Source organism: Camelus ferus, chromosome 3 (genome assembly GCF_009834535.1).
Source record: "Camelus ferus isolate YT-003-E chromosome 3, BCGSAC_Cfer_1.0, whole genome shotgun sequence".
Taxonomy (NCBI): Eukaryota; Metazoa; Chordata; class Mammalia; order Artiodactyla; family Camelidae; genus Camelus; species Camelus ferus.
The window spans coordinates 109,801,284-109,820,348 of NC_045698.1; positions in this window are offsets into that span (position 1 = coordinate 109,801,284).

Consider the following 19,065-nt stretch of genomic DNA (forward strand, 5'->3'; position numbering starts at 1 on the left):
AGAAATCTGTAGGGGCAAGAAGTGAAGAGGCTATTGAAACAGAGAATGTCAAGCAGAAGCATCGATTGCCCTAGGATGGGACTGGAGGTGGGAATTTCTGGCCTCTGTAACCATGGGGCTTAGGTTTTAATATCTGTGTATGGTAGAAGATAAGTTACATCCTAGGTAGGGTGTAGGATATCACACTTTTAATAAAAATGGATTCCACTGAATGGGTGAGATTAGGAAAAATGTCCTTATATTGTCAAAGGGTAGTTTGTCTCACTCTAAGTATTGGCTGAAAAATAAAATATTTCTAATGGGATACCATAATTACTTATGTGCTCCATTTGGAATAGGGGTTTGACTATAACCTACCTGAATGATACGGGAATTTATAAGCTTAAGGTCATTCTAAGCTGGTAACATTTTGGAGGCACCTGGCAGAAACAATTGCAAAACTTCTCTGAAGGGGCATACCTAAAATCTAGGTGATACAACTTTCCCATAGACAAAGTTCATCATAAAAAGTATTATATAAATATGCATTTATGTGTACTATGAAAGTATATACAAAGGTATATATTTGTGTGTACTAAATACTACAAAATATATGGGGAGAAAGAAAATCCATCATGAGAAAGAAAGAGCAGAAACAAATGGGAGATTCAGTATTAGAAATACTATAAGTAATAAGATTATCAAATGGAGGCTCTAAAATAAGCAAGTCAACACGAAATGAGATGATCCATGAAAGAAATAATGATAAACTGAATTTCATTAAAATTAAAACTTCTGCTCTGCAAAAAGCAGTATCAAGAGAATTGGAAGATGAGCCACAAAGTGAGAGAAAATATTTGCAAAAGACACATCTGATGAAGGACAGTAATCCAAAAATATACAAAGAACTCTTAAGAAAACAAGCAACCATATTAAAAAATGAGCCAAAGACCTTAATACCTCATCAAAGAGGATATGCAGATGGTGAATAAGCATATGAAAAGATGCCTCACATCTTATGTCATCAGGGAAGTGAAAATTAAAACAACAGTAAGACACCACTGCACACCTGTTAGAATGACCAATAACTGAAACCCTGACACTACCAAATGCTGGTGAGGTGTGGAGCAATGGGAACGCTCATACATTGCTGGTGGGAATGCAAAATGGTCCAGCCACTTTGGAAGACAGTTTGTCAGCTTCTTATAAAACGAAACATACACTTACCATATGATCAAGGAAATAAAAAAGCAACACGGTGAGAAAAGAATTATAAAATACTGTCATCCTGAACTGAAAAACACACATCAGTGCACAGTGAATAAAGCTAGCCTTCAAAGTTGGCTTTGACTTTTGAAGCGGACGAAGCAAAAGGGGAATTGCGATCAGGTACACAATGCATATCGTTCATAAGATGAAGAGCCCATCAGTCGTATGAAAGTAAGCACATTCGTAACAGAGGACACAGCAGTTGTGTTTCTTGGTATTTACCCAAAGGAGCTGAAAACTTATATCTACAGAAGCACCTGCACATGGGTGTTTCTAGCAGTTTTATTGGTAATTGCCAATGCCTGGAAGAAACTACAGTGTCTTTAGTAGGTGAATGGATAAACTGTGGTACATCTTGACACTGGAATAGTATTCAGTACTAAAAAGAAATGAATCATCAAGGTCATGAGAAGACGTGGAATAATCTTAAATGCATATTGTTAAGTGAAATAAGCCAATCTGAGAAGACTACCTACTGTATGATTCCAACTCTGTGACATCCTGGAAAGGGTGAAACCATGGAGATAATAGAAGATCATCGGTTGCCAGGTGTGAAGGGCGGGGATGCGAGGGAAAGATGAACAGGCAAAGCACAGAGGACTTTTATGGCAGGGAAGCTACTCTCTATGATACTACAATAATGGATATATGTCATTATACATTTGTCCAAACCTGTTCAATGTACAGCACCACGAGTGAACCCTTAGGTAAATTATGGACTTCAGGTGATCACGAAGTATCAATGTAGGCTCATGCTTGGTTAAAAAAAAAAAAGTACCCATTCTGCTGAATGATGTTGATATTGATGGAGGCTATGCTGGTATGAGGCAGGGAGTGTATGAGAAATCTCTGTACTTTCCTCTCAATTTTATTGTAAACCAAAAACTCTAAAAAATAAAGTCTTTAATAATAAAAATAATATTATTAAGTGTGTTCTCCCTAGTCACCCTGCTTAGGATCTGAGATTCTCTAAAGCTTGCCTGCCTCATCCACTGTGGATGCCGACCTTGCTCTGTCTCGTTCTTAATGACTTTAAGATGAAATTGTTTGGGAAGGGAAGAGGAAGTAGGAGGAGAAGTGGGCACAGCAGGGTTTTCTCTTTTGGGAGGGGGCTTGTCAAGCTAATTCTAGAAGACATGGAAACACAACAGAATAAGCATAGTGAAAACAATTTTGAGGATGAGCCAAGTTGTAGGCTTTACTGTATACCAAGACTTCCAGTTAAGACACTGGGCCACCTTAAAATGAGAAATTATTGCTCACCAGAAGACCCCACTGGAAGAGTAAAAAGAGAGAACGGCAAAAGTATTTCCAATAAATTTAACTGAAAAGGGCTGGAGTTCAGACTATATATTAAAAAAACAACTTAGAAATCACTAAGAAAAAGGCAACCTAATTTAGGAAAATGGGCAAGTTAATTACCACCTGTCACAAATGGGAATATACAAAAGGCTGAAAAGCATTTGAAAAGGTGCTTAACCTTCTTACTAAATAGGGAAATATGAAATCAAACCATGATGAGGTACAACAGAAAGGCTTAGAAAAAAGATGGACATTACCAAGTGTTGACAAAAATGTGCAGCCCAGGAATGCTTATGCATTGCTGGGAAGAGTGTAAATGGGTACAAGCTCTTTGGACAGGATTTTGTCATTGTCCAAGTTGAACACATGCTTAATGTGTAAATCAGCAATTCCACTTTTAGGTAAATGTCAAACATAAATAAAGACATACATGCATCAGAAGACATATGCACAAATGTCCGTAGCTACATGTGACAGTTGCAAACTACAAACAGCCTAAACGTTCATCCGCGGTAGAGTGGATAAATACATTGTGCTATAGCCATGCAATGTCGAACTCTACAGCAGTAGATATTTACAGATAGATACTGATACTTTTCAACAACATGAATGAGTCATAAATACCATTATGAGTGAAAAAAAAAAAACAAAAACGCCAGAACTGAAAGAATATATACTATGCTATTCCGTTTACATAAAATTTAAAAACAGACAGAACTATTCTGTAGTTTTAGAAGTCAGGATGGTCATTGTCAAAGGGGGAATCGAGGAAATTGTCATAGAAGAGGAGCAGAAGGGAGGCAGCTTCTGGCATGTTGGTAGTGTAATTGACCCAGGTGGTAGTTACATAAGTGGTCATTCTGAACAAGTAACATCTGTGCACTTTTCTGAATGTACATTATAGCTCAAGAAAATCTTTATGAAAGAACTGAACAAAAGGATTAAATGACACATTAGACACAACCAAACAGAGAAATAGTGTGTATGTTCTGTGGGCATTTGAAAAAAACGTGCATACTGCTCTTTCTGGGTGGAGTGATTTATAGACATTGATTAGATCCTGTTGAATGACGATGTTTCTGAGTTTTCCTGTATCTTTGCTGATGTTTTGCCTAATTGTTCTGTAAACTGAGTGAGGATTATTGGGATCTCCAACTGCAGTTATGGATTTATCTGTCTTTCCTTTCAATTCTCTCAGTTTTTGCTTCCTGTGCATTGCAGTTCTGCTCTTTGGTGCAGACATAGTGAGGACCACCACGTTATTTTAGTGCAATGACATTTTTATCACTATATCCTGTTTTCCCCTGTTTCTGGTAATTTTCTTTGTTTTGAAGTAAATTTACATGATATTAATATAGCTTCTCCACTTAGTATTAATTGTATGATATACCTTTTTTTTTCATTCTTTTACTCTTAATCTGCCTATACTGTATTATTTGAAGTGAATTTCTTACAGGTAACATATAGTTGAGTAATTTTTTTTCTAAATCTCTCCATATTAGGGCAGGTCTTCTGGTAACAAATTCTATTGATTTCCCTTTTATTTCCAAAGAATGTTTTTAGTGGATATAGGATTCTAGGTTGACAAATATTTTCCTTTAACACTTTAAGAATTTGCTACTTCCTTGTGGCTTCTGTGATTCTGATTAGATATCTGCTATCATTTGAATTATTTTTCTCCTCTAGGTGTAGTGTTTTTGCTCTCTTGATGCTTTAGAGATTTTTTCCTTTGTCTTCAGTTTTCAGAAGTTTGACTGTGACGTGTCATGGTGTGGATCTCTCTCTCTCTATTTCTATTATATAGTGGATTTCTTTGCGTTTATCTTGGTTGAGGTTTGTTTAGATTATTGAATTTTAGGTCTGTGTCTTTTGCCATACTTACAACTTTTAGTCATTATTTCTTAGAATAATTTTTCAGCTCTGCTCTCTTTCTCTTTTCCTTCCCAAACTCCTACTAGATGAATGTTACATTTATTTGTCTTCTAGTCCCACAGGTTCCTGAGGTGCTTCTCTTTTTTGTGGAGGGTAAAGGGGGAATAGGGAGAGCTTTTCTTTGTTACTTAGATTACATCATTGCTATTACTGCATCTTTCAATGATTCTGTCCTCTCTCGTCTGCATTCTGCTGTTGAGCTCATCCATTGAATTTTTATTTCATCTGAACTGTTCAGTTCTAGAACTTCCATTTGGTTCTTGATATCTTCTATTTCTTTGCTAAGACTTGCTATTTATTTTCTGAAGTGTTCTAATTTTTTGTTTGTTTCAAGTTTGTCCATAATGGCTTATTAAAGCATTTGAATGTCTAATTTAATAAATTGCTGTCTATTTTTTTTCCATCCATTTTGAGATCTTCCTGATTCTTGATATGATGAATACTTTTTGATGGAAACCTGGAAATTTTGGGTACTAAGTTATGAGACTCTGAGTCTTATTTAAACCTTCTGTTTTAACTAGCTTTTCTCTGACACGACTCTGCTGGAAAAGGTGGAGCAATGTCTTGTACTGTCAGATGGAGATAGAAGTTTGGGCTCCCCAACAAATTGACATGTAAAAGGGGTGTTCCTCATTACTTCTGGGCAGAGGGACAGTACCTGGCTCCCCACTAGATCTCTACTAATATCTTCATGCCTGGGGAAGGGTAAGAGTGCTTGTCACTGTGCCTCACAGGGCCTCCACCAACACTGTGGGAGAGTAGTCTTGTTACCACTGGGCAGTGGCGAAGGTCCTGACCCTCCTTTAGGCTGCCTTTGACACTACCCCAGTGGTGAGGCACGGACTCTTGTTAATGCTGGGTGGGGGTGGGAGTCTAGTCTCCCCATATGGTCTCCACTGACGCAGGAAGGGGGCAGTTGTCACTGGCTATTGAGGAAGTTCCAGCTTCCTACGTCATTTTCCTTGACAGCCCCCCAGTAAGGGGTGTTGATTTGGGATCCTTGTAATGGTGGAGGTGTAGGCTACTTGCTCACATGGGTGGAGGTGAGGCCTCATTTCTTTCCGTGGTGTTTGGCTGCAGTGGAGTGGTTATTTTCCAAAAGTTTTCTTTCTTGCTAGGTTGCCCCTTTCCTGGTCTCTGGCTAGAGAGAGCAGGGTTTTCAGGGTTTGTTTGTTTGTGCCTGTTGGCATTTCCAAGTCGGTGGCTTTTTCAGTTCCAAGTCTGGAATATATGGGGCAAACGAACAGACAACATGGGGCACTTACCACTGCGTTGTTCCCTGGGTCTCGATGTCTTAGCTGGTCTGTCTTCTCTCCACCTTTTAGAGTCTTTTTACCTGTGTTACTGGCATTTTAGTCGTTCTTAAGGAGAGGAATAGAGATATGTTTGCTTACTTTATCCTCCTAGGGGTCTGTTCAAATTTTAATATGGAGAAAAGCAAGAAAGAAGACCTCAATAGAGAGTAAGACCTCAATTTGGTTTAAAAAAAAAAAAATTGCAAACCCTCATGTTCCTGCAGCAGCAGGATCACACACACAGTCAGAGCAAAGGGAAATACACCAAAAAGTTACTTTCTTTTCTTGACAGGGAGTTCACTTCTGAACTCCTCAAAGTAGCCAAGTATTATGTTTATAATTAGAAAACATAGTATCAGAATGGTTTCCCATTTGTTTAACAAATTGTTTTGCATGGCTTCTAAACTAGGCATCCTATTACCTACTCTGCCAACTTTATAAATTATTATGCGGGTAAATATGTCCTAGGTGTTAAATGCTTCCAAAGTATAAATCTCAAGAGAAATACCAAGGATTATTTTTGTACAAAATGAAGAGCTACCATAGGTATGGGGTTGTTATTAATAAATTATTATGCGGGTAAATATGTCCTAGGTGTTAAATGCTTCCAAAGTATAAACCTCAAGAGAAATACCAAGGATTATTTTTGTACAAAATGAAGAGCTACCATAGGTATGGGGTTGTTATTAAGAGCTCCCTGTTTCCTGCCATGCTTCCATGGTTTTCCTTCAAGCCGCTTCTGAATACAAAACGGAAGATAGTGTGCCCACTTTTCTAAGTTAGCAAATTGAGTGGCCAAGAAGAAATCTTAATGTTAAAGAGAATCACAAAATTAATTTCTGCCATTCCCTCCAGCATATCCAATTTTGGGGGGTTATTGAATCCAAGAATTCATGCAGCACAAACAGTAGAATGCACATTAAAACTTTTCAGAAGTATTTTTTCTTTTTGCTCTGGAAATAAGAATATAGGATTTAGCAAATCCTTCTTTGGAATGCTGGCCCTTTACAGCTAACAAGCTTGGATAGACAGTTTGTCTGCCTTCTTGGATGAAAAACCAGAAATAATCAAGATGTATTTTTTTAGACACCTATATTTCAAGCATTACAAGGCAGTTGGAGAGGTCATCTTGCTTACCCTCCTCCTCTTCTTCCATGGAAATCACCTTCGTCATCATCTAACAGCAAAGATAATTTATTTGTGGATGGAAAAAAATGCAAAGAGAAATTATTTTCCACCTGCCAGGTGTGAGTTGAGAAGATCCTTCTGTTTGTTTTGGTTATTTAATTTTCCAAATATGCACAGTTCTCTGCAGTGTTTGGGCATTGAATAAAGGCCCGTTTTTCCGGCTGAGTTGACACACCCCAGGAGGTCAGTTTGTTACTCTGAGCAGTGACAGAGATGGTCCCCCTGGATCGCTCTGTTTGTGAATGTTAACCTGGTAGATGGAAGATCTTGGCTACCTGTTGCTTATGTGCAGATCTGGCACATGCTCTCTGGTTTCCTAGTGAGAAAAAGATGAAGCTACAAACTCCAGACTACACTCCTTGCTACTGTGGGATTTGAGTTGCCATATGTAAAGAGAGACAGAGGCTGGGGAAACCTGAGAGGAAATTTCTTCAGTGTTACCTCTATCAGGTGAAGGACCAACTTACATATACCCTAAACTAGTGAAGGGATGGGGCTCCGAACATCAGAAGCTCGGTTTCCTACACCGTGACCCTCTGCTAGAAGGTGTTCCATAAAAACAGTGATTGATCCATCTTCAAGCAGGCATCACAAAAAGGGCACAGGTGGAATTTTGATCACGTTAAGATGATGTTATGCTTAAGGGACTCAAGGATGCATGAATCTTATTTTGTTGAGCACCACGTTCACTGTGGGGTTACAGAATGGACCTCGCATACCAGAGGCAGAGAAAATGGGAAGCAAAACGACTCCCACTTGGGCTAGCGCATGGTACTCCCCCGGGAGCCGTCTTACACAGCTGGGCTGGAGCAGTCAGCACAGGCTCCAAGCCAAGCCTGCACAGGCCCTCTCTCCCTCCTCCCGGTCTTACCGTCAGCTGGCTGCTGGAGGCAGAAATACCTTGCATATCAGGTGAGGGAGAGATGAGAATACAGGGGGCAGGAGGGTTGAGATTGTTGACAACACCTTATTCTTCAACGTAGGGTCCACAGACCAGCAACATCGGTTTGAAGTTTGTTAGAAATGCAGCCCCAGAGAAGACCTACAGAATCAAAATCTGCATTTTAAACAAGATCTCTGTGTGATTTGTATGTATACCTAGGAGGCAGGTCTCGTGTCCAGCTCACCCATTTGTGGGTATATCTGTGAGTACACAGTGACCCTGCCCTCTGCTAACCAGGGACCAGTCTCTGCCCCAAATCTGAATACTCAGATTATCACTCTCTGCTATTGGGGAGAACTGTATGTGGAAAATGCTGGTTCTAATGAAGGTGAATAAATTTCTTTACTGCAGGTTTTTTTTTTTTTTTTCCAGCATGTTTGTCTCAGTCTGCTCAGGCTCCCATAACAAAATACTATAGACTTGAGTGGCTTAAACCACAGACATTTATTTTATCACAGTTCTGGGGGCTAAGACCAGGGTGCCGGCAGCATTGGCTTCTGGTGAGAGCTCTCTCCCTGGCTTGCAGACGGCCACCTTCTTGCCGTGTTGTCCCGTGGTGGACAGAGCTATAGGGGGCAGGCTCCCTGGTGTCTCTTCCTGTAAGGGAACTAATCCCATCATGAAGGCTCCGCCCCATGACTTCACCTAAGCCTGATTACCTCCCTAAGGCCTTATCTCCAAATACCACCACGTTTAGGGTTAGAGCTTTGACACATGAATTTGGGGGGACACAGTTCTGTCCATAGCAATGCTAATGTGCATTGTGACATGTAAGAGAATATAATATGCAACATTGCCCACACATTTAAAGTTGTAGGCCCCTGTTTTGAAAGAGCACTTATTAATAATGAATGTTTCACGGAACGTAGGATGGGAAGTACCATTCCAAAGGGTATCATGGTTCTTTTTGAAACAGATAAAATCAAGTCCGCCATCGCCTTCCCTACCTCCTCCCCACCCCATGCCCCGTGCCCATCTCCATCCCTAGCCACATTGCACCCCCACCCCCACTGGCATATGAGGCAAGAGTTTATTTAATTGCCTGCACTGTGAATTTGTAGATTTTTCCAAGGGTTAAGACACAGTGAAGTTACATTTTATATGAGGGTGAGAAACCAGAATTAGCCCCCAAAACAAAAAAAAATTGCATTTTAGTCAAAATTTTCATTGCAAACAACTTTGAGATATTACCAGATATTACAAACACACCTGCCACCACTCAAGAAGTCCAGTGTAGCTTGTGTTCCCTCCAGTACTGGCACTTGTCACTGTTTCTTCAGGTGAGTACTAGATCCAGCATCCAGATGCCTTTGAGACTGAAGGGTGTGTTCCTTTAAACACTAGAATGACACTCAACAGGATGAGATGCTCACATTTTAAAATGAGGGTGGGGATGAAGACTGACTGAGGGAACAGCTCATTCATGTTTCCTATTCTGAGAAGTGGAGGGTGAGTGTGTTTAGGGGAATGCCTGTGGGATTATCCATACCATGAAAATAGTCATCTCTTTCTTGCTCTCAGCTCGTATTATTGAATTTACATACATTAAATTTGCATATGTTGCAATGTCTTTGTGTTGTGTGCATGATTGCAGAGAAGTTTTTTGCCAAGGATAGACCAGATACCTGGATTCAAAGGAGTCACAAGGTGGCCTTCAGTGAAATTAATACAGCCAGAGTCTGTACCTTAAAGTCTTAATGATTTCAGAATTTCAACAACAGCAGTTGTTTGTCTAGTTAATAGAGACTGATGAACATATAATCCAAAATACCGATTCATGTTGAGAAATATTGCTGGTGTACGGGCTGGAATCCTTGGATCCCCATAATTTTCCTTTGGCTTCATGGGAAGCCAAATTATATTTATAAAGGCAATTCTAAAATATTCAATGTGAAATGAATCAGGTCCAAGCTCATTTACTAAAAGATCCTGGTAGTTGGAAGGGTTAACTGATTTTCTAAGCAAGTGACTCACTGTGTTGACTTGTATTTAGGGGAAAATCTGTGGGTTTAATGGTTGGGGGATTGCGTGGACCAGTGGTGGACAAATCATTTTCACATGCAGCTGAATTCACCTTTCTCCCACACGTTCACAGGAAACTGAATTTATGTGGTTTGCAGGGACAGCGTAATAGGGTTCAATGTCCAGCATTATTACTGTTTTTCCTTTGTGTTTGCTTGGCATAAAGAGAGGAGGGCCTTTGCTGTCTCACCTAACTCACTTTGTTGGCCAAGTCTGTGATCTAAGGTGGAGAAAAATCAGAGCCTAGGAGCCATTACCTGATAGCTACTGCTAAGAATTTGGACGGTATTTTCTTTCAGAGGGTCTCCTTTGACAGGGTGGGGATCAGGCAGTTCAGTAAGCACACCAACAAGGCTCTCCCCTTTTTGAGGGACGCACACCACCCCCTGAAGACAAAATGATACTCAGCTATTGAGATGCAGCATGTCATTTTCCTCCATCTCCTCCTTGTGCCGCATAACCATCTCTTCCTCCCCCCTGTCCTCAGAAGTGTGGAACGTTGATCGTATAAATATTTCTTCATGTTCTTATTTCTAAATGTGGTTTAAATTTCGGAGTTTGAGATATGCAAATGTTAATCACACATATAAAAATAGAAAAAAGACAAATTTCTTCTGTATAGCACAGGAAACAATATTCGATACCTTGTAATAACCTTTAATGAAAAAGAATATGAAAATGAATATATGTACGTATATGCATGACTGGGACATTGTGCTGCACACCAGAAATTGACACACTGTAACTGACTGTACTTTAATTTAAAAAAAAAAAAAAGATATATCCTAGATGTGGTGTAAGGTATGGTTTAAGGCAGGGATTGGCAAAGGTTTTCTGTAAAGGACCAGATAGTAAACATTTTTGACTTTGTGGGCCGTGCTGTCTTGGTCAGCTCCTCAGCTCTGCCTTTGAAATGCAGAATCAACCCTAGACGATACATAAATGAGCGATTGTGGCTGGGCTTCAAAAAATTTTATTTATGGGCCGTAAATTTGAGTTTTGTGTGATTTTTATGCGTCACAAAAATATTTTAATCTTTTCCAACCATTAAAAAATATAAAACTATTCCTAGCTCATGACCTGTGCAAGAAACAGATGCTGGGTTTTGGGTGGCTGATCCTCGCTCTAAGGAATTGACTGGTTTTCCCACCTATGCCACTGTATTTTCAGTTTCTGATTTGGTGGCAGGGATAACAGGACTCACTGCCTAATGTTTTTCCCTTGGTATAGGAAGAGGGGATCATTTAGCAGTTACACACATGGGCTTGCTAATCAGACACAACCAGATTCAAATCTTAGTTTTACCTCACAGTAGAGCAAATTGTATAACTTCTCTGAGCACCAGTCTCATTATCCATAAAAGGCATAGTTCTTGTACGTCATGGGGTCAAAATGATACAGTGTATGTGAAACTTTTGACATAGTGTCCACCACACGGTATTAATGCAATATGCAGTAGCTGTGATTATCATTATGTTGTTATTAGAAAACCTGCGTTTTCCACTTCTGATTCTTCTATCTGCTTTTTACCTGGGGCATGTCAGTCTCCTCTCTGAGCCTCAACTTTTAAATAACAGGGCTTTGGTCAATCCCAGATCTAAAAATGTCTGAGATTCTTTCTCCTTGTAACATAATCTTTTGCATTGTAAGTGTATTAAGGATGATTACCATTTAAAAACTAGATATATGTTCCAAGAGTAGGCCTTGGGAAGATACCGCTGTATTAATGAGAAATGGGGCAAGAGAGACACAGGAGTTTTTATTCTGGTGATTTGAGTTTAACAGAAGCATTGACCACTTGCCTCTCTCCTTCCTGGGCCAGTTGACACTTAACATGAAATAAGATTCCTTTGGATTCCCAGGGCACAGGTGCCATTATCCGAAATAGAGCCTGGCACTCACTGAGACCCTTACTACATCAACTATGATACTGTGATGTTTATGGAACTCATTTAAAGAGCCCAGGTGAAAAAAGACCCACAAAATAGAAAAGAAAAAATAAGAAGCCTGCAAATGCAGATAGCATACCGTCCCCAGCTAAACGAACTGTGTGATCCCATTATTTCCAATTACAATTGTGTTTCTTTCTTTAATGTTTTCTATGCTGATATCCAAGTTGCTAATGAAGCAGGCCCCTACTTTGTGATCCCCATTGTTGTAACTTGCTGGGCTTAATTGCTTTGTCTCCATAACAGACAGACATTCTGAACAATTAGACAATAATAAGAAAGCAAGATGGGGAAATGGCTTAGATTCTTTCATTTTAATTATACTGATAGTGTACCTTGCAGTTCTGAATCAATGCTGAAGTGTTATTTTTGATAGCTCTGATTGGATATTATTGAATGCTAGTAAATTTGTATTTCTAATACAAAAGAACCCTTTCCTCTGTCTCAACTGGTTGTTGCTTTTTGCAGAACAGTAATCCTTTTCTGTGTATGTGGCACGTTTCACCTTTAGTTTCCTTCGCAATTGTCCTATTGTTCTATATTGCTTCTGTTCTATATATAGATAATGGAGCGTCTAATCTGGCTTAAGTCCTTATTGCATCTTGTGCACCTAGTTGCCCAAATATTTCCAAGAATGACCCTTGAAATTAATGTTTGCCAAAAGACCTTTTGAAGATGACAAAAATATAAATATGAGACTCAGATTGCAGTCTGTTCTGATCGTTGAGAAGTATAAGGCCCTGCATGATCTGGTCCCTATCTCATCTCCAACTTCTTGTGTTGCACTCTCCTATTTGCGTGCTGTCTACAGCTACACTGATCTTTCAGTACCACGGACAGCACAAGATCAGTCTTACCTGATGGTCTTCTATCTTCGCATAGCTGGTTCATTTTTATCCTTTAATCTCAGCTCAAATGCCACCTTCCCAGAGAAGATTTCCCTGATTCCTTCATCTCTTTTGCAACTGCTCTAACACTGTTCTTCCTGTTACTCTCTTTCATTGGATTTAGCTTGTTTCCTCTGATGTACAAGTTGTATCACATATTTCCTTCTCTGTTTGTTTATTGCATAATCATTATCAAGGCAGGAATTACAACTTCTTTGTTAACTACTGTAAAACCAGGAACTTAAACAGTGTTTGAAACTAGTAGTTTCAATAAATATATCTTGAATGAATCAGTGAATAAGTAAAAGGATGCATTCTTTTTCTTTCTTCCTGTGTAATCTCAGAGCAGCTGTGGTCCACTAATAGCCTGCCCAAATTTCCAGCTGGAAGTCCACAGTCTAGCTCAAAAGACTGTGGATTCCTTGAGGGAAGGGATTTTGGCTTGTAGATTCTAGATTCCTGATGTCTAACATTGTGTCTTTATATAGCTGTGAATCAGCAAATTTTAGTGAAAGATGTAAAAAAATGTTTTGAAAGAGCATGGACCCTGCAATCTGTTCTGTATGTAATGACAGTGGTTTGTGAAAAATTAATATACATTAAAAAGAGTGCTACTTATTCCTATGGGGGGTGATGGGAACATGTTCTCACTTATTCCCTTAAAATAACAAACTCAGACTAATTTTCTACTTCTTACTTGAGATTAACAATACTTGAAAGTTTATATATATATATATATCTTATTTTTCTTTCATAAGAAATGCAATATCAGTGTGGAAGGTGTAAAGACTCCGAAAAGGATATAAGAAGGAAAAAAAAAGGACCGACAATTCTACGACCTGGAAATAACACTGTTAATCTTGTGGTGTATTTCCTTACAGCCTTTCAAATGTGCGCACACACACACACAATGTTTATTTTATTACAAATGATAAAAATGAAATCAAATACCGTTGTATCCTATTTGTTATTCTTTTAATATATCAAGACCATTTTCATATCACTGCAGTTCTTTGAAAATATAATTTTTGATGATCATGAAAATACCATGAAAGAGACGAATTATAAGGTATTAATGTAATCATACTTCCTAACATGAAATACCAAATGTTTTTCATGCTACTTTTGGCTCTAACAATTAATTGTGCCGAGAACATCCATTTTTCCAAGTATATGTTTATGCCTCTGAAAATTTCCTTCAGAGAGTCCTGTATATGGGTGTACTAGGCCCCAAAGTAGAAATAATTTAAGACTTCTCCAGATACCCAAATTGCTTTCTAGGAAGTTGTGCCAAGTCATATTTCCACCAGTAGGGTTTGATGATATTTGGTTCCTTTCTCCCTTAATAGCAGTGAGTATTTTGCATCCTTCCTCTCCTGTGAGCTTTCTGTTTACTTATCTAGCCCCTTTTCTATGGAATGTTAGTGCTTTTCTGATAGATTGATGTGATCCCTTATATCCTAAAATTTTTTTTATTGTTATCACATTTATGGAAAAATCTCCATTTTCTCTGCCATCATTTTTATTGGCCTTTAAAACATCTTTAAAAATCAGCTTTGTTGAAGTATAATTTACCTAAAATAATAATCAATAATTTTAAGTGTATAATGTAATGAGTTTTAACAAATGCATTGAGTCATGTGACCACCCCACAATCACAATACAGAACATGTTCCTCATCCTAAGGGTTGTCTTGTATCCCTTTGTGGTCAGTCAATTTCCTCTGCCCCTGATACCTGACAACCACAGCTCTTCTTTGTCATTTTATTTTTCCTTTTCTAGAATTTGTATAAATGGAATCCTACATTAAGTAGTTTTGGGTCTTGTTAGCATGGTGCTTTCATGTGTATTTTTGTATATAGCAGAAGCTTGTTCTTTTTACTGCTGATTGCATTGCCATACCACAGTTTATCTGTTCATTGTTAATAGGCATTGTTGTTTTTTCCAGCTTTTGTATAACAACAGTTTTTGTATACTAAGTGGTTGCCAGGGACTTCCACTTCTGGGGCAACACAGAGTGACAGGGACTAGACTCATCCTTCCACTTGAAATAAACAAAAAATAAGCAAATATATAAAACAATGGTTTTTCAGGATATCAGACATGAAAATGGGGCAATGAAAAATGGTGATCCAAAAGTGATGGACAAACACAACAAAGAACAGATGGTACAAACAGAAAAAAATACACTGTCTAAAAATATCACATCAAATGTAAGTAGTCTAAAAATCCCCATTAAAAGGCAAAAATAGATTGAATTAAAAAACAAGACTTAATTATATGCTGCTTATAAGAAACCTACTTGAAATATAAAATCAAGAGTAGGTTAAAAGTGAAAAACATTTTTTTTTTTAAAAAAAGGATATGCTCTTCTACACCATTCAAAAGAAAGCTGGAGTGTCTATGTTAATACCAGATAAAGTAGACTTCAGAGCAAAGAATATTACCAGGGATAAAGAATATACTTTCATAATGATAAGGGGGTCAATTAATCAAGAAGACATAACATTCTAAATATTTATACACCTAATAACAGAAGTAAAAAATACATGAAACAACTATTAGGACTGCAAAGAGCAACAGACAACTACACAATTATAATTTGAGATTTTTTAAACATTTTTTATTGATTTATAATCATTTTGCAATGTTGTGTCAAATTCCAGTGTAGAGCACAATTTTTCAGTTATACATGAACATATATATATTCATTGTCACATTTTTTTCTCTGTGAGCTACCATAAGATCTTGTGTATATTTCCTTGTGCTTTACAGTATAATCTTGTTTACCTATTCTACAATTTTAAAATCCCATCTATCCCTTCCCACCCTCCACCCCCTTGGCAACCACAAGTTTATATTCTATGTCTATGAGTCTATTTCTGTTTTGTATTTATGCTTTGTTTTTTTGTTTTTGTTTTTTTGATTCCACATATGAGCGATCTCATATGGTATTTTTCTTTCTTTTTCTGGCTTACTTCACTTAGAATGATATTCTCTAGGAGCATCCATGTTGCTGCAAATGGTGTTATGTTGTCCGTTTTTATGGCTGAATAGTATTCCATTGTATAAATATACCACCTCTTCTTTATCCAGTCATCTGTTGATGGACATTTAGGCTGTTTCCATGTCTTGGCTATTGTAAATAGTGCTGCTATGAACATTGGGGTGCAGGTGTCATCTTGAAGTAGGGTTCCTTCTGGATATAAGCCCAGGAGCGGGATTCCTGGGTCATATGGTAAGTCTATTCCTAGTCTTTTGAGGAATCTCCACACTGTTTTCCACAGTGGCTGCACCAAACTGCATTCCCACCAGCAGTGTAGGAGGGTTCCCTTTTCTCCACAGCCTCTCCAGCATTTGTCATTTGTGGATTTTTGAATGATGGCCATTCTGACTGGTGTGAGGTGATACTTCGTTGTAGTTTTGATTTGCATTTCCCTGATAATTAGTGATATTGAGCATTCTTTCATGTGTTTATTGATCATTTGTATGTCTTCCTAGGAGAATTGCTTGTTCAGGTCTTTTGCCCATCTTTGGATTGGGTTGTTTGGTTGTTTCTTATTGAGTCGTATGAGCTGCTTATATATTCTGGAGATCAAGCCTTTGTCAGTTTCATGTGCAAAGATTTTCTCCCATTCCGTAACTTGTCTTTTTGTTTTACTTATGGTTTCCTTTGCTGTGCAGAAGCTTATAAGTTCCATTTGTTTATTCTTGCTTTTATTTCTTCTAGGAGAAAATTTTTGAGATGTATGTCAGATAATGTTTTGCCTATATTTTCCTCTAGGAGGTTTATTGTATCTTGTCTTATGTTTAAGTCTTTGATCCATTTTGAGTTGATTTTTGTGTATGGTGTAAGGGAGATAATTTGAGATTTAAATACTTTCTTAATACTTCATAGAACAAATAAATAGAAATCAATAAGACTGTACTTAACTCTCTCAACCATCTTGATCCAATTGATAACGATAGAGTACTTCACCCAGAAACAAGATACACATTTTTTCCCTAGAGCATAGAGAGAACACTTAGCAAATTAGACCCTATTCTGGAATACTTTACAAATCTTAATCCATTTAAAATGATGAACATTGTACAAAGTATGTTCTTTAATGACAGGATAATTAAATTAGAAACCAATGATAGAAAGATATCTGGAAAATTCCCAAATATTTGGAAACGATATAACATACCTCTAAATAACTCATGGGTCACAAAAGAAATCTACAGGGAAATGAGAAAGTCTTTTGTACTGAAAAAGTGTGTAAGATGCTACTTGAAGCATACTTAGAAATTTATTGCCTGAAACAATTTTATTGGAAATGAAAAGAGGTCTTGAATTAATTACTCAGTTCCTACCTAACTAGATAAAGAAGACCAACTAAAATCCCAAGTAAGCAGAGGAAAGAAAATAATGAAGAGCAGAGAAGAAATGAATGAAATAAAAAATAGAAACAGAGAAAACCAATGAAATCAATTACTGTCTGTCAGATATATTTCTGGTTGTTGAGAAAGGTTGGGGGAATCCCTAGTTTTATGAGAGCCTTTTAGAAATATTATTTATGGGCATTAAACTTTGCCTTTTCTGCATCCATTTTTCTTTTTAAGATTGTTAATATGGTGGACAGTATTGATTGAATTTCTAATGTCAGAAAAATCTTATTTCTTGTAATGCGGGTTTCCTGGTTATGAATTCTCTCAGCTGTCTTGTATCTAAGTCTTTATTTAATCTTTATTTTAAAAAGAAATCTTCATTTGGTAAAGAATTCAAAGTTGACATTTTGTTTCCCCCAGTACTTTACTAACGTAAATTCATGTTGCATTTTGGGTAGCTTTTTTATGGCTACATCTTAAAGTTCAACTGGTTTTCTACTGTGTCTAATTTGCTGTTAATCCTGGTTTCTTCGTTTGGTTTGGTTTGGTTTGGTTTTGTCTGTTTGTTTTTTATATCTTTCTTTTCTCTCTTCAGTATGCTCAAGTGTTTAGCTTCCTTCTGGAATATGGACAACGTTTAGTATAGCTGTTTTATTCTCCTTATTAGCTAGATCCATTGTCTCTGTCATTTCTGAATCTGTTTCTTTGATTTTTCCCCTGGATAGGGGTTATGTTTCTTTGCATGCTTTTAATTGGATAACACTATGAGTTTTATGTTACTGATCACTGAATTTTAAGTCTGATCTCCATCTCCTAACTAAATGAAACCACCACACTCTGTTAAGTTTTCTTCCTCTACCCTCTACTGTAGCTTGGAAGTTGCTTCCAGGCAGTAAGCTTCTAGTTGTAGTGCTCACCTTGTTGGTTATCTCAGACATCACAGCCCTCCACTGCCTGTCGTTCAGTGTCTGAAAACTGTTGTTTCATATGTTGGGTTCGATTTTCTAGTTGTGTAGGATGGAAGAGGGAAATCTGGTCCTTGTTACCTCATTTTGACTAGAAGTGGAATTTTCAGCCTTTTAATTTTGATGTACGTAATACAGAAATTTAATATTTATGGTTGTGAAAGCCTACTGATATTTTCTTTCATGATTTCATAAATTGAATTTGTTTAGAAAGTCACATTTCTTTTCAAATAGTTGATAAATACCTGCATTTTTTCTAGATGAGAAATGTTTTGTTTCATTTTAATATGTCTCGAATTTAATTTGGCATTTGCCATGAACTGATGTCTTCCTAGATTTCAAAGCTGCTTACTATTGAATGATCCATCTCTTCTTTCAATACTTCATGGTATTTTCTTTACTACCTATTTTCAGTATGCCCTATTTTTTCTCATTATGATTATTCATAAGTAGTTAATAGTTTATTTTATTACTCTTATAAATGGAAGGCTAGTAAAAAAAAGCCTATTAACTTTTATTAAAATTTCTATTAACACTGTTAATTTTAAATATTTATCTAGTATCCATAAAATTTGCTAAACTTCATTCTTAAATCTTATAGTTGGTTCTTTCAGGTGTTATTAGTGGACAATTAAATCATTAACAAATTATTACTTTCTATTCCTTTATCCTGCTTTATGGTACTTATATACTTTTTACCCTCTAAAATTATGTTTGATCATGTTTTATTGTTTATTTCACACTTTATGGTATATGCTTGCTTGCTTGCTTATTGATTGATTGATTGATTGATTTTTTAAGCTTTTGGCCAGAACAGTTTTAAACAGAGGATTTGTTTTTTTTTCCTTCTTCTCTAATTCTGAAGGGAATGACTCTTACTGATGAGTATGACTCCTCCATTTTACCCTGTTAATGGTCATGGCCTTGCCCAGAATCATTCTTAACAATTGGATCTCTCAGCCA